The sequence below is a fragment of the Lissotriton vulgaris genome, chromosome 11, assembly GCF_964263255.1.
Source record: "Lissotriton vulgaris chromosome 11, aLisVul1.2, whole genome shotgun sequence".
NCBI classification, from domain to species: Eukaryota; Metazoa; Chordata; class Amphibia; order Caudata; family Salamandridae; genus Lissotriton; species Lissotriton vulgaris.
In genome coordinates, this window is record NC_141699.1 from 1,000,533,755 (window position 1) to 1,000,549,313 (window position 15,559).

A 15,559-nucleotide genomic window follows, 5' to 3' on the forward strand; every position below is an offset into this window, starting at 1 on the left:
AACGCGTAATCTCCTGTGAAGGGAGCAGAGTGGGTTATTATTTTATCTGATTATACGGAGGGAAGTCTGCAAGATGTGGATTGATCCGCTACCCCGAAGGTTGAGGACTGGGTCAGGGTGGCTGTCTGAATTTGGCGTTCAGATTTGGGATGTAAAAACAGGCTGTTCATCTGAATTATGGCCCGATCTCGTTTAGTGGTGTAGGGACCAAGGTATTGGCCAAGTATTCCAATGATTACACCGCCGAGGCACCAGCAGAGGTGATAGTCCCGTCTGGACCTCAGGCGAATGCAGTAGTCCGCAGTAGTCCGCAGTTTGGATAGATAGAGCGGTCTGAGGTTTGAGACATGTTAGAACCGGCTGTCTCTAGTTGGCAGAGGTATACACTTCTGATAAATAGGGACACTCCTTTTCTAGTTAGGGCAAGGGGATCACACCCTTCGATAACCCCTGCTCACCCCCTTGGTAGCTTGGCAGAGCAGAACAGGCTTATCTCAGAGGCTGTGTGTTAAGCAATTATGACCACGTACAGTAATAAAGTGAATACACTACAAATGGACACGACACAGTAGTATTATAAAAATAAGTATTTTTATATAAGACTTAGCACAAGACCAAATAACGGCAAAACTGTATACAATCGGAATAAATACGTTCGGGAAGGAAAAAGGGGTAGTTCAAAGGTAGTTTCTTCTTTAGCACAATAGTCTTTTAGTATCAAGCAAATCTTCTTCTTGGAAACACAGTTCTTAGCAACAGGGTAACTCACACGGGAGCTACACAACGCTGGGCAGAGATAATCCACAGGTTCGGCGTCGACCGCGAGGAGCGCTGCGTCGGGCCGGGAGTCACACGGACCCCCAACAACACAGTACCTTAGGAAAATGAAGCACACGATGATCAGCGGCGTCGAGCAATCCGGCGTCGCGTCTTCGGTGTCGATCAGGCCTCAGCAGACGTTGTCGATGATGCAGTTGCACAGAGTGAGCAGCGCTCACGGCGTCGAAGGGCACACGGTTGATGCGATCAGCAGCGGGGCAGACACGAGGTCCTCTGGAGTTAGAGCCGTACTCCTACTCACTGGCGTTGCTGCTGGCGTCGGTTGGGCCCAGCGTCCGGTCGTCGTGCTGCTGTTCTTTTCAGAGGTGCTGGATTCACACTTCCAGCGGATAGCACTTTTTAGCAGGTGAAGTCTTTTGGCCCTGTGACTTCGGCAGGAGACTGGCACTCTTCCAGTCCTTGGAGATTTTCTTAGCAAGCTTGAGAGTACACACACAGTTCCTCTCTCCTGGTTCCTTGGCAAAAATAAAGAAGCACTGCAGGATTCCCCCAACAACAGCACACCGGCAGAAGGGGTAAGCAGTCCTTTAGATCAGCAGGCTTCTTGTCCTTGGTTACAGGGTTCCTTGTCAGAAGTGATCTACATTCTTGGTTCAGGGGTCCTCCTCTTATACCCCTTTTCGTCTTTGATCCCTTTGTCTATGCCGGGGATTTCCCAACACCCTGGGTCTGTGGTGGGTGGAGCTAGGCAGTGGCACCTGGCCTATTCATTGCGCCGGGCCGGGTCCTCAGACGCCCCGCAGGAGGTGGAGCCAGCATTGACACCGGCAGGAGCAGAGCTATCGTCCTCCTGGCAGGAGGTGGGGCCAGGATCGTCCAGGGCAGGCACAGAGCCATCAGTCGCTTGGCAGGAGGTGGAGCCAGCATTGTATCAGGCAAGGCAGGCTATCAACAACTACTCTCCCCCTACTCTCAACTTAATGTCCCACTCATCCCACACTGACTCATCCAGACCTCTTGGAGCCACCCCGCTCCTGTCACACACACGCAAGACCAGCAGAGACCAGATATGGTTAGACAAGAAAATAGACACTTTCTAAAAGTGCTATTCTCGAACCCAGAGTCCAAAAACCATCCACACCAACGGATGCGTAATTAAACCCCGAGTTCAGGGATACCAAACTCGACATTGCACCGTACCCTCCGAGCCAGCTAGGATCATAGCATTAATAATCCTGGCGGCCCATTCTATCCAACGGAGGGCAGGCTACCTCGCAATAGTGAAGCCCTAAGATGGCGGCACTTCACTATCAGGACAGACCAACTTGGTCAGGCTTGTCCTGCCTTACACTTACAATGCACCCTGCCCATGGGCCTACCATAGGGGTGACTAACATGAAGTTAAGGGAAGGTTGGAGGGGCTGGCAAGTAGGTATACCTGCGCAGCCGACGTGACAGTGCAAGACTGCACGTGGGTCTCGCAATGACCGACCCGTAGACATCCTTTTACAAGGCCGCTCCTGTGGGTGGCACAACACGTGCTGCAAGCCCACGAGCGGCATTTGCATTTACAAGCCCCGGCACTCCTGGTGCACTAGACTAGGGACTGACAGTAAACCAAATAAGCCAAACATGGATACAATAGATACATCATTTTAACATAGGGAGCACTTGCGCTATGGCACTGATCAGCAGTGACACGGCGCCCAAAGCATATACCAGCAAAACATCGTAAAACAGTAGAGGCAAACAGAAAAAATGGAGGAGAGACTCAAGCCAATGATGTCAGGTCTAACACGTGTCCCCTCCAGCTGAAATGTGGGGAGAACTACCCTTAACCTAGGGAGTCCTCATCACTAAGGCGGAAAAATCTGGACAGACCATCAGCATTGGCGTGATCTGTACCAGGGCGGTGTTCCACCGTAAAGTCCATCCCCTGTAGAGCAATGGACCACCTCAACAGTTTCGGATTCTCACCCCTCATTTGCATCAACCATCTGAGGGGCCTGTGGTCTGTCTGAACCCGGAAGTGAGTCCCAAACAGGTAGGGTCTTAACTTCTTCAGCGCCCAGACCACAGCAAATGCTTCTCTCTCTATCGCACTCCACCTCGTTTCCCTGGGAAGTAACCTCCTACTGATGAAGGCTACAGGCAAGTCTCGGCCCTCTTCATTCACCTGAGCTAGAACAGCCCCCACGCCATGCTCTGAAGCGTCCGTCTGAACAATGAATTATTTCGAAAAGTCGGGTGCCTGGAGTATAGGTGCTGTGCACATTGCAGTTTTCAGGGTGTCAAAGGCCGTTTGACAGGCATCAGTCCAGATCACGTTTCGTGGCTGCTTCCTGGAAGTCAGCGAAGTCAAGGGGTGCACAATGTTACCGTAGTCCTTGACAAACCTCCTGTAGTAACCCGTGAGTCCTAAGAAGGCTCTCACCTGTGTTTGGGTTTTGGGCGGTGCCCAAGCCAGGATGGTATCAATCTTGGGTTGCAGGGGGGCAACCTTGCCGCTCCCTACTTGGTGCCCCAAGTACACCACAGAACCCTGCCCAATCTGGCACTTACTGGCCTTGATTGTGAGGCCTGCTCCGCGCAGGGCCAACAACACTTCCTGGAGGTGGCGCAAGTGTTCCTCCCAGCTGGCGCTGAACACTGCGATGTCGTCCAGGTAGGCGGCGCTGAATTCCTCCAGTCCAGCCAAGACCTGGTTGACCAACCTCTGGAAGGTGGCAGGGGCATTCTTCATCCCAAAGGGCATTACCCGGAACTGGTATAGCCCATCTGGTGTGGAGAACGCCGACCTCTCTTTTGCCCCATCAGTCAAGGCGATCTGCCAGTACCCAGACGTTAAGTCAAACGTGCTAAGGTACCGGGCAGCCCCCAACCGATCGATGAGCTCATCAGCTCTGGGGATGGGGTGCGCGTCAGTCTTCGTGACTGAATTGAGTCCTCGGTAGTCCACGCAGAACCGCAGTTCCGGTGAAGCACCAGGTGCTGCAGCCTTCGGGACCAAGACCACTGGGCTGGCCCAAGGACTGCTAGAGGACTCAATCACCCCTAACGCGAACATTTTGGAGACCTCCTCCTTAATGTACGCTCGGACCTTGTCAGTCACCCTGTAAGCCTTGTGCTTCACAGGAGGGCTGTCTCCGGTGTCGACGTCATGGACACACCAATGCGTGACACCCGGAACCAAGGAAAACAGATCCGGGAATTGTCCCAACAGGTGGCGACAATCCTGTTTCTGCTCAAGGGTCAGTGTGTCAGAGAGGACCACACCATCCACTGACCCGTCTTGCTCTTTAGCATACAGGAGGTCAGGAAGAGGCTCACTCTCCTCCTCCGTTCCATCATCTGTAGCTAGGAGCATGCCCACTTCGGACCTTTTTAAGTGGGGCTTCAAACGGTTGACATGCAGGACCCGCAAGGGGTTCCTGGGAGATTTCAAGTCCACCAGGTAGGTGACATCGCTCTTCTTCTCCACAACCTTAAACGGTCCAGTCCACCTGTCCTTGAGCGCACAAGGTTCCACAGGGGACATGACCCACACTTCCTGACCAGGCTGAAGCTCTACCAGAGTGGCATTCCGGTCGTACCATCGCTTCATCTCCTCCTGGCTGGCCTCCAGATTTGCCTGAGCAAGTTCTCTGAAGCGCCGAGTCTGGTTCCGAAAGGCCAGCATGTAGCTGTATACATCCTGGGGAGGTTTCCTGGGAGATTGCTCCCAGCCTTCCTTGACCAGACTCAAAGGTCCTCTTACCGGGTGACCGTATAAGAGCTCAAAGGGGCTGAACCCTAGAGCCTTCTGCGGCACCTCACGGTAAGCAAACAACAGGCATGGCAAGAGGACGTCCCATTTCCGCCTCATTGGTTCTTCAAGACCCATAATCATGCCTTTCAGGGTCCGGTTGAATCTCTCAACCAGCCCATTTCCTTGAGGGTGGTAAGGAGTGGTGAACTTGTAGGTTACCCCACACTCCTTCCACAGAGACTTCATATAGTTCGAAATGAAGTTGGTGCCTCGGTCGGACACCACCTCTCTGGGGAACCCCATCCGGGAGAAAACACCCATCAGTGCCCGTCCCACCACGGGGGCCGTCACTGTCCTGAGAGGGATGGCTTCCGGGTACCTTGTGGCATGGTCCACCAAGACCAGGATGAACCTGTTGCCTAGGGCTGTCTTGGGGTCCAGGGGCCCAACAATGTCAATACCCACCCGGTCAAAGGGGGTGCTGACCACTGGAAAAGGTTGGAGGGGAGCCTTCTGCTTCCTTCCGCTTTTCCCACTTGCCTGGCAAGTGCGACAAGTCTTACAATGGATGTCTACATCCCTACGCATCTGAGGCCAATAAAAATGGGTGACAAGCCTGTCATAGGTCTTGTCCTGCCCTAGATGTCCAGCTAACGGTACGTCATGAGCCAAACCCAGTAGGAAGGCTCTGAAGCGCTGGGGTACCACCAGCACACGGGCTGACCCAGGCTCAGCAGCCTTAGGCTCGCTATACAGGAGGTCGTTCTCCCAGTACACAAAATGTGACCCTGACTGATCACCTGAGGATTGGGCTGAGGCCTGCTGCCTCATGCCCACAAGAGAAGGGCACACTTTCTGTTCCGCACAGAATTCCTCCCTGGAGGGACCACCATCCTGCTGCCAATGGGTCAGCTCGGGCAGATCTCCCAGTTCGGCAATTTGTTCCCCTGTGGGCTCCAGGGCATCCCCCTCAGGGTCTACCTCCTTCTGGACCACGGGAACAACGGGGGCCGGTTTCCCGCGCCTCCTGCCTCTTCTCTTCACAGCTGGGTCCTGGGCCGTACTTTCAGGCTCCGGGACCCCATCAACACCCTTACTCGCTGTCATGGATCGAGTGGTTGCACACACCCACTCTGGCACACCCAACATTTTCAAATGCGCCGCTCGCTCCACCTTAGCCCAAGGGGAGTCTTCCAAATCATTGCCCAGGAGACAGTCGACAGGCATGGCGGGCCTCACAGCAACCTGAAGAGTACCTGAAACTCCCCCCCATTCAAAGGAAACCTGAGCCACCTCACACTCTTTCCGGGAGTTATCGGCAGCTATCACGGGATAGAATGCGTGGGGAACCACCTGCTCTCTGGACACCAAGTGACACTTGACAGCTGTCACACTCACTCCGGTGTCTCTGAGGGCTTCCACTCTATGGCCATTAATGGTCACCCACTGCCTATATTTACTAGTGTTACTAGGCAGAGGGGGTGGAGGGACCATTTGCATGTCTCCTAGCGAGACCAGGGACATTTCTGCGGGACCCCTCCCACCGTGGACAACCATCTCCTCCCCTCCCAAGGCTACACTTGCCAACTGACGAGGGGGTGCACGCGGCGGTGCATTCGAATCCTTTTTGGGACACTGGGGGTCATAAAACCGGTGTCCCACCTGCCCACAACCGTAGCAGGTTAGGGGGCCCCTATGAACAGGTTTACCCGTCGGGCCCCTGACTTCTTCTCAGGGGGAGGCTGGGAACCTTTCCCTTGGTTCCCTTGGGGATTACTTTGGGGCCCTTTCTGAGACTCCTTCTGTTTTCCCTTGTCCCCCCCACTCTTCTGCTGGGGACCCTGCCCACCTTTGGCTGAGTCTCCCACTGGACCCTTGTGGACCCTGGTACTGACCCAGCGGTCCGCCTCCTCAGCAAGTTTTCTAGGGTTAGATATCTTGCTATCAATCAGGTGCTGGCGCAGCTCTGGAAAACAGTTATTAGACAAGTGCTCCCACGCAAACAAATCATAAAGAGCTTCATAACTTTCCACTTTGCTGCCCTTTACCCAACCATCCATGGCTCTGCAAAAATAAGACACATATTCAACCCACGTCGTACCAGGCAACTTCTTACATTCTCTAAAAGCTTGTCTGTACTGCTCGGGGGTTAAAACATATCGCAACATTAAAGCATCTTTCATATGAGCATACGACATCCTATCTGCAACAGGCATGTCTAACAGGGTATCTCTTCCCTCATTCACAAAGCGACCCCACAACCCCGCTCCCCAATTCTTCTCAGGGACCTGGTGGGCCAACAATGCTAACTCATACGCTTTAAACCATTGACCAATATCTTCATTCTTATTGTAATCTTTGATCACATCTTTCGGGAAGTAAAACTTACTTTCTGCAGGCTCGGATGGAATGCTGCCACCAGAGGGATTCAACTCTAACTTTTTAGCTTGGATATCCAGTTCCCTCAACCTGGCTTCACGCTCCAAAGCTAACTTCTCTCGTTCAAACTCCAACTTTTTGATCTCTAAATCAGCTTCCCTTCTACCTCTTGCATTTTCTAACTCCAACTGCCCATTTATCTTTAGCCTTGCCATCTCCATGTTGTAAGCTCGTTCTTTCGCCCTTTCTTCTCTTTCTTCAGGGGAAAGACCTTTGGAGGAAACACTGCTTCCGGGAGAGGGCACAGGTCCATTCACTGGCACCTCCTCATCCCCTTCCTCTGTGGGTACCACCACCACATCAGAGGGATTTCTGGATTCCCACCAGGCCTGTAATGCTTTATAAAAATCATCTTTTCTCGAGGGGCCGGTGGTAGGAACTTCAAACTGGTTGCAAAAGTGTTTCAGCTCATCTTTCTTGTATCTTTTGAGCTTACTCCTCTCGAACTCTTCAACAACAACGATAGCAGGGGCAGTGACTCCGTTGTCACTCATGGTTAAAACTGGCAGTGTTCAGAAAATCAAGTTTCAGGAAAGCGGAGAACAAAAATAGGATCCTTCCGAATCAGATTGTGACTGCGTTATGGTCTGCTTTCACTACGTAGCGCACACTAATCACTGTACATGGGTCATAAATGCAAGGTCCAAATCCTCACCGCTGCATCCAATGTTAGAACCGGCTGTCTCTAGTTGGCAGAGGTATACACTTCTGACAAATAGGGACACTCCTTTTCTAGTTAGGGCAAGGGGATCACACCCTTCGATAACCCCTGCTCACCCCCTTGGTAGCTTGGCAGAGCAGAACAGGCTTATCTCAGAGGCTGTGTGTTAAGCAATTATGACCACGTACAGTAATAAAGTGAATACACTACAAATGGACACGACACAGTAGTATTATAAAAATAAGTATTTTTATATAAGACTTAGCACAAGACCAAATAACGGCAAAACTGTACACAATCGGAATAAATACGTTCGGGAAGGAAAAAGGGGTAGTTCAAAGGTAGTTTCTTCTTTAGCACAATAGTCTTTTAGTATCAAGCAAATCTTCTTCTTGGAAGCACAGTTCTTAGCAACAGGGTAACTCACACGGGAGCTACACAACGCTGGGCAGAGATAATCCACAGGTTTGGCGTCGACCGCGAGGAGCGCTGTGTCAGGCCGGGAGTCACACGGACCCCCAACAACACAGTACCTTAGGAAAATGAAGTACACGATGATCAGCGGCGTCGAGCAATCCGGCGTCGCGTCTTCGGTGTCGATCAGGCCTCAGCAGACGTTGTCGATGATGCAGTTGCACAGAGTGAGCAGCGCTCACGGCGTCGAAGGGCACACGGTTGATGCGATCAGCAGCGGGGCAGACACGAGGTCCTCTGGAGTTAGAGCCGTACTCCTACTCACTGGCGTTGCTGCTGGCGTCGGTTGGGCCCAGCGTCCGGTCGTCGTGCTGCTGTTCTTTTCAGAGGTGCTGGATTCACACTTCCAGCGGATAGCACTTTTTAGCAGGTGAAGTCTTTTGGCCCTGTGACTTCGGCAGGAGACTGGCACTCTTCCAGTCCTTGGAGATTTTCTTAGCAAGCTTGAGAGTACACACACAGTCCCTCTCTCCTGGTTCCTTGGCAAAAATAAAGAAGCACTGCAGGATTCCCCCAACAACAGCACACCGGCAGAAGGGGTAAGCAGTCCTTTAGATCAGCAGGCTTCTTGTCCTTGGTTACAGGGTTCCTTGTCAGAAGTGATCTACATTCTTGGTTCAGGGGTCCTCCTCTTATACCCCTTTTCGTCTTTGATCCCTTTGTCTATGCCGGGGATTTCCCAACACCCTGGGTCTGTGGTGGGTGGAGCTAGGCAGTGGCACCTGGCCTATTCATTGCGCCGGGCCGGGTCCTCAGACGCCCCGCAGGAGGTGGAGCCAGCATTGACACCGGCAGGAGCAGAGCTATCGTCCTCCTGGCAGGAGGTGGGGCCAGGATCGTCCAGGGCAGGCACAGAGCCATCAGTCGCTTGGCAGGAGGTGGAGCCAGCATTGTATCAGGCAAGGCAGGCTATCAACAACTACTCTCCCCCTACTCTCAACTTAATGTCCCACTCATCCCACACTGACTCATCCAGACCTCTTGGAGCCACCCCGCTCCTGTCACACACACGCAAGACCAGCAGAGACCAGATATGGTTAGACAAGAAAATAGACACTTTCTAAAAGTGCTATTCTCGAACCCAGAGTCCAAAAACCATCCACACCAACGGATGCGTAATTAAACCCCGAGTTCAGGGATACCAAACTCGACATTGCACCGTACCCTCCGAGCCAGCTAGGATCATAGCATTAATAATCCCGGCGGCCCATTCTATCCAACGGAGGGCAGGCTACCTCGCAATAGTGAAGCCCTAAGATGGCGGCACTTCACTATCAGGACAGACCAACTTGGTCAGGCTTGTCCTGCCTTACACTTACAATGCACCCTGCCCATGGGCCTACCATAGGGGTGACTAACATGAAGTTAAGGGAAGGTTGGAGGGGCTGGCAAGTAGGTATACCTGCGCAGCCGACGTGACAGTGCAAGACTGCACGTGGGTCTCGCAATGACCGACCCGTAGACATCCTTTTACAAGGCCGCTCCTGTGGGTGGCACAACACGTGCTGCAAGCCCACGAGCGGCATTTGCATTTACAAGCCCCGGCACTCCTGGTGCACTAGACTAGGGACTGACAGTAAACCAAATAAGCCAAACATGGATACAATAGATACATCATTTTAACATAGGGAGCACTTGCGCTATGGCACTGATCAGCAGTGACACGGCGCCCAAAGCATATACCAGCAAAACATCGTAAAACAGTAGAGGCAAACAGAAAAAATGGAGGAGAGACTCAAGCCAATGATGTCAGGTCTAACAAGACACTATGGTGATATGAGGACAAAAAAAAGAAAAAGAGATTTGACATTGAACAATGGCTCCTCCTGTAAACCGAGGGTAAGGCTCGGGAGGATTTGGGAATTAGCGTCGCCACCCATTGGAATAATCATAACACTGTTCTTTTCACCAGTGCTTAGTTTGTAAAATATTAACTGCTGGGGCCCAAACCTTTGCTCATAAGCTGTCACCGGTGCAGTGGAATGTCATGGTAACAAATAATAAGACATGATTATCCCTCATGCATCTTTAGTCCATCACCACTCACTCCCTGCCCCTCAGACTCACTCCTGCATGCTCTTTATCGTTGATGCTTTCAGTCTTTGTCACTGTTTTTCCATCTTTCTCTACTTCCTTTTTTCCCCTTCTTGTATTTTTCTCTTCTTGTCCTGAGTCAAAGACTGATGAGGAAAATTAACCCCTTGCCTGCTTATGACGGAACCACGCCGTCATGAGCTACAGGTGGCGTGTGCTCATGACGACGTGGTTCCATCATGCTGCAGCCGCTCCGTCCACACGGCATTAATTCCCCGCCTGTGCGGGAGAATTAATGAGCGGGCGGGGCCGTGACGGAACCACGCCGTCATGAGAACACGGTGCCCGTGGCTCATGACGGTGTGGTTACGTCACGAGCACGGCAGTGCCGTGCTCAGCCCCCACCCCCTTTGTACCGCGGCAGAATTTGCGACGCGGCCAAGGGGTTAATTGTAGGCACCCCACAATATATCTGCCAGTGTTCCCCATCCGCAACTAGCTCAAATTAAGCACTGCTTTTCACCTCTCCTTCCAGTGAATTCAGCCCAGGTGTTTAGCTAAGGGAGGGGAGGATTAATAGCATGAAAGGAGCTTCTGGGTTGATGCTGGTTAATAGCATGAAAGGAGCTTCTGGGTTTGTCAGGGCAGTTGGCTCTAAGACCCCTTGGCCAAGCACGGACTGTGGGACCAAAGAGAAATAGGTAAGTACTTTATTTATTTATTTTTATTTTTAAAGTTTTATTTTGCCCACTCCCAGGTAATGTGAAAAACTCACACTGTCAATTTTGGAAAAGGTGATGGACAGAGTTTCTGAATGATGCAGAATACTCCTACCCAGTCAAGAGATCAGGGCTTGATCCATCACCATTTTTTAGCTCACTGCACCATCCCAGCTCAGAACCTGGCTATATGCAAATTAGTCTGTTCCTGTCCCAGTGCATGATGGGAACAGGGCAAACCAAACTACCAAGCCAATTCTTGTACTGGGAAGGAGACAAGCTACCGGGGACCGGTTTCTGGCATTTCAGCCGTCTTCGGCCCGGCTTGCTTGAATCCTGATGGTGCAATGAGCTAGGGACTCACGTCTGAGTATACCCTCCCACACTTAGTGTGGATAAAATCAATTTTGGAAAAGGTGATGGACAGAGTTTCTGAATGATGCAGAATACTCCTACCCAGTCAAGAGATCAGGGCTTGATCCATCACCATTTTTTAGCTCACTGCACCATCCCAGCTCAGAACCTGGCTATATGCAAATTAGTCTGTTCCTGTCCCAGTGCATGATGGGAACAGGGCAAACCAAACTACCAAGCCAATTCTTGTACTGGGAAGGAGACAAGCTACCGGGGACCGGTTTCTGGCATTTCAGCCGTCTTCGGCCCGGCTTGCTTGAATCCTGATGGTGCAATGAGCTAGGGACTCACGTCTGAGTATACCCTCCCACACTTAGTGTGGATAAAATCAATTTTGGAAAAGGTGATGGACAGAGTTTCTGAATGATGCAGAATACTCCTACCCAGTCAAGAGATCAGGGCTTGATCCATCACCATTTTTTAGCTCACTGCACCATCCCAGCTCAGAACCTGGCTATATGCAAATTAGTCTGTTCCTGTCCCAGTGCATGATGGGAACAGGGCAAACCAAACTACCAGGATTCAAGCAAGCCAGGCCGATGACGGCTGAAATGCCAGAAACCGGTCCCCGGTAGCTTGTCTCCTTTCTGGTGAAGAATTGGCTTGGTAGTTTGCTCTGCCCTGTCCCATCATGCGCTGGGACAGGAACAGACTAATTTGCATGTAGCCAGGTTCTGAGCTGGGATGGTGCAGTGAGCTAAAAAACGGTGATGGATCAAGCCCTGATCTCTTGACTGGGTAGGAGTATTCTGCATCATTCAGAAACTCTGTCCATCACCTTTTCCAAAATTGATTTTATCCACACTAAGTGTGGGAGGGTATACTCAGACGTGAGTCCCTAGCTCATTGCACCATCAGGATTCAAGCAAGCCAGGCCGATGACGGCTGAAATGCCAGAAACCGGTCCCCGGTAGCTTGTCTCCTTTCTGGTGAAGAATTGGCTTGGTAGTTTGCTCTGCCCTGTCCCATCATGCGCTGGGACAGGAACAGACTAATTTGCATGTAGCCAGGTTCTGAGCTGGGATGGTGCAGTGAGCTAAAAAACGGTGATGGATCAAGCCCTGATCTCTTGACTGGGTAGGAGTATTCTGCATCATTCAGAAACTCTGTCCATCACCTTTTCCAAAATTGATTTTATCCACACTAAGTGTGGGAGGGTATACTCAGACGTGAGTCCCTAGCTCATTGCACCATCAGGATTCAAGCAAGCCAGGCCGATGACGGCTGAAATGCCAGAAACCAGTCCCCGGTAGCTTGTCTCCTTTCTGGTGAAGAATTGGCTTGGTAGTTTGCTCTGCCCTGTCCCATCATGCGCTGGGACAGGAACAGACTAATTTGCATGTAGCCAGGTTCTGAGCTGGGATGGTGCAGTGAGCTAAAAAACGGTGATGGATCAAGCCCTGATCTCTTGACTGGGTAGGAGTATTCTGCATCATTCAGAAACTCTGTCCATCACCTTTTCCAAAATTGATTTTATCCACACTAAGTGTGGGAGGGTATACTCAGACGTGAGTCCCTAGCTCATTGCACCATCAGGATTCAAGCAAGCCAGGCCGATGACGGCTGAAATGCCAGAAACCGGTCCCCGGTAGCTTGTCTCCTTTCTGGTGAAGAATTGGCTTGGTAGTTTGCTCTGCCCTGTCCCATCATGCGCTGGGACAGGAACAGACTAATTTGCATGTAGCCAGGTTCTGAGCTGGGATGGTGCAGTGAGCTAAAAAACGGTGATGGATCAAGCCCTGATCTCTTGACTGGGTAGGAGTATTCTGCATCATTCAGAAACTCTGTCCATCACCTTTTCCAAAATTGATTTTATCCACACTAAGTGTGGGAGGGTATACTCAGACGTGAGTCCCTAGCTCATTGCACCATCAGGATTCAAGCAAGCCAGGCCGATGACGGCTGAAATGCCAGAAACCGGTCCCCGGTAGCTTGTCTCCTTTCTGGTGAAGAATTGGCTTGGTAGTTTGCTCTGCCCTGTCCCATCATGCGCTGGGACAGGAACAGACTAATTTGCATGTAGCCAGGTTCTGAGCTGGGATGGTGCAGTGAGCTAAAAAACGGTGATGGATCAAGCCCTGATCTCTTGACTGGGTAGGAGTATTCTGCATCATTCAGAAACTCTGTCCATCACCTTTTCCAAAATTGATTTTATCCACACTAAGTGTGGGAGGGTATACTCAGACGTGAGTCCCTAGCTCATTGCACCATCAGGATTCAAGCAAGCCAGGCCGATGACGGCTGAAATGCCAGAAACCGGTCCCCGGTAGCTTGTCTCCTTTCTGGTGAAGAATTGGCTTGGTAGTTTGCTCTGCCCTGCCCCATCATGCGCTGGGACAGGAACAGACTAATTTGCATGTAGCCAGGTTCTGAGCTGGGATGGTGCAGTGAGCTAAAAAACGGTGATGGATCAAGCCCTGATCTCTTGACTGGGTAGGAGTATTCTGCATCATTCAGAAACTCTGTCCATCACCTTTTCCAAAATTGATTTTATCCACACTAAGTGTGGGAGGGTATACTCAGACGTGAGTCCCTAGCTCATTGCACCATCAGGATTCAAGCAAGCCAGGCCGATGACGGCTGAAATGCCAGAAACCGGTCCCCGGTAGCTTGTCTCCTTTCTGGTGAAGAATTGGCTTGGTAGTTTGCTCTGCCCTGTCCCATCATGCGCTGGGACAGGAACAGACTAATTTGCATGTAGCCAGGTTCTGAGCTGGGATGGTGCAGTGAGCTAAAAAACGGTGATGGATCAAGCCCTGATCTCTTGACTGGGTAGGAGTATTCTGCATCATTCAGAAACTCTGTCCATCACCTTTTCCAAAATTGATTTTATCCACACTAAGTGTGGGAGGGTATACTCAGACGTGAGTCCCTAGCTCATTGCACCATCAGGATTCAAGCAAGCCAGGCCGATGACGGCTGAAATGCCAGAAACCGGTCCCCGGTAGCTTGTCTCCTTTCTGGTGAAGAATTGGCTTGGTAGTTTGCTCTGCCCTGTCCCATCATGCGCTGGGACAGGAACAGACTAATTTGCATGTAGCCAGGTTCTGAGCTGGGATGGTGCAGTGAGCTAAAAAACGGTGATGGATCAAGCCCTGATCTCTTGACTGGGTAGGAGTATTCTGCATCATTCAGAAACTCTGTCCATCACCTTTTCCAAAATTGATTTTATCCACACTAAGTGTGGGAGGGTATACTCAGACGTGAGTCCCTAGCTCATTGCACCATCAGGATTCAAGCAAGCCAGGCCGATGACGGCTGAAATGCCAGAAACCGGTCCCCGGTAGCTTGTCTCCTTTCTGGTGAAGAATTGGCTTGGTAGTTTGCTCTGCCCTGTCCCATCATGCGCTGGGACAGGAACAGACTAATTTGCATGTAGCCAGGTTCTGAGCTGGGATGGTGCAGTGAGCTAAAAAACGGTGATGGATCAAGCCCTGATCTCTTGACTGGGTAGGAGTATTCTGCATCATTCAGAAACTCTGTCCATCACCTTTTCCAAAATTGATTTTATCCACACTAAGTGTGGGAGGGTATACTCAGACGTGAGTCCCTAGCTCATTGCACCATCAGGATTCAAGCAAGCCAGGCCGATGACGGCTGAAATGCCAGAAACCGGTCCCCGGTAGCTTGTCTCCTTTCTGGTGAAGAATTGGCTTGGTAGTTTGCTCTGCCCTGTCCCATCATGCGCTGGGACAGGAACAGACTAATTTGCATGTAGCCAGGTTCTGAGCTGGGATGGTGCAGTGAGCTAAAAAACGGTGATGGATCAAGCCCTGATCTCTTGACTGGGTAGGAGTATTCTGCATCATTCAGAAACTCTGTCCATCACCTTTTCCAAAATTAAAAACTCACACTGTCTTCAGCCTCAATTCGAGAGCTCTTAAACTTAGCCCGTTAAAAATCTGTTTACATCGGACCACAATTGTGTTTATAATGGGCCACAATTGAGAGATTTGGGGTTGCGCCTCAGGGCATTCCTGGTTTCTAACAGTGCCTGAAAGTGGGTCAAAATATTCGCCTGATCAGCCCACCACTTTCAAATGCAAGCAGCCGCCACTGCTTTATTTGCTTAAATGGTGTTGTTGTTTTTTTTAAGCAAACAGTTTTTCGCACTGTAACCTGGATGCAGTGTGATGTCACAACACCACTATAATACATTTTTGCAATAGAAGTGTGACATGTTTTTTTTAGGAAATTAGAAATTTACCAACTATAAAACTAACGCAAGCATTGCAAAAAGTAAATAGATCTCAGCTTTATAGGGTTGAGCATTTGACTTTGCCAATACTC

General features: G+C 50.9%; 1 long non-coding RNA gene across 1 annotated transcript in view; it reads right to left on the reverse strand.

Moving 5' to 3' along the window:
- LOC147683860 (uncharacterized) overlaps nt 1-15,559 on the reverse strand; it is a 110,079-nt gene that overhangs the window by 78,819 nt on the left and 15,701 nt on the right. The gene's annotated exons all lie outside the window — the stretch shown is intronic.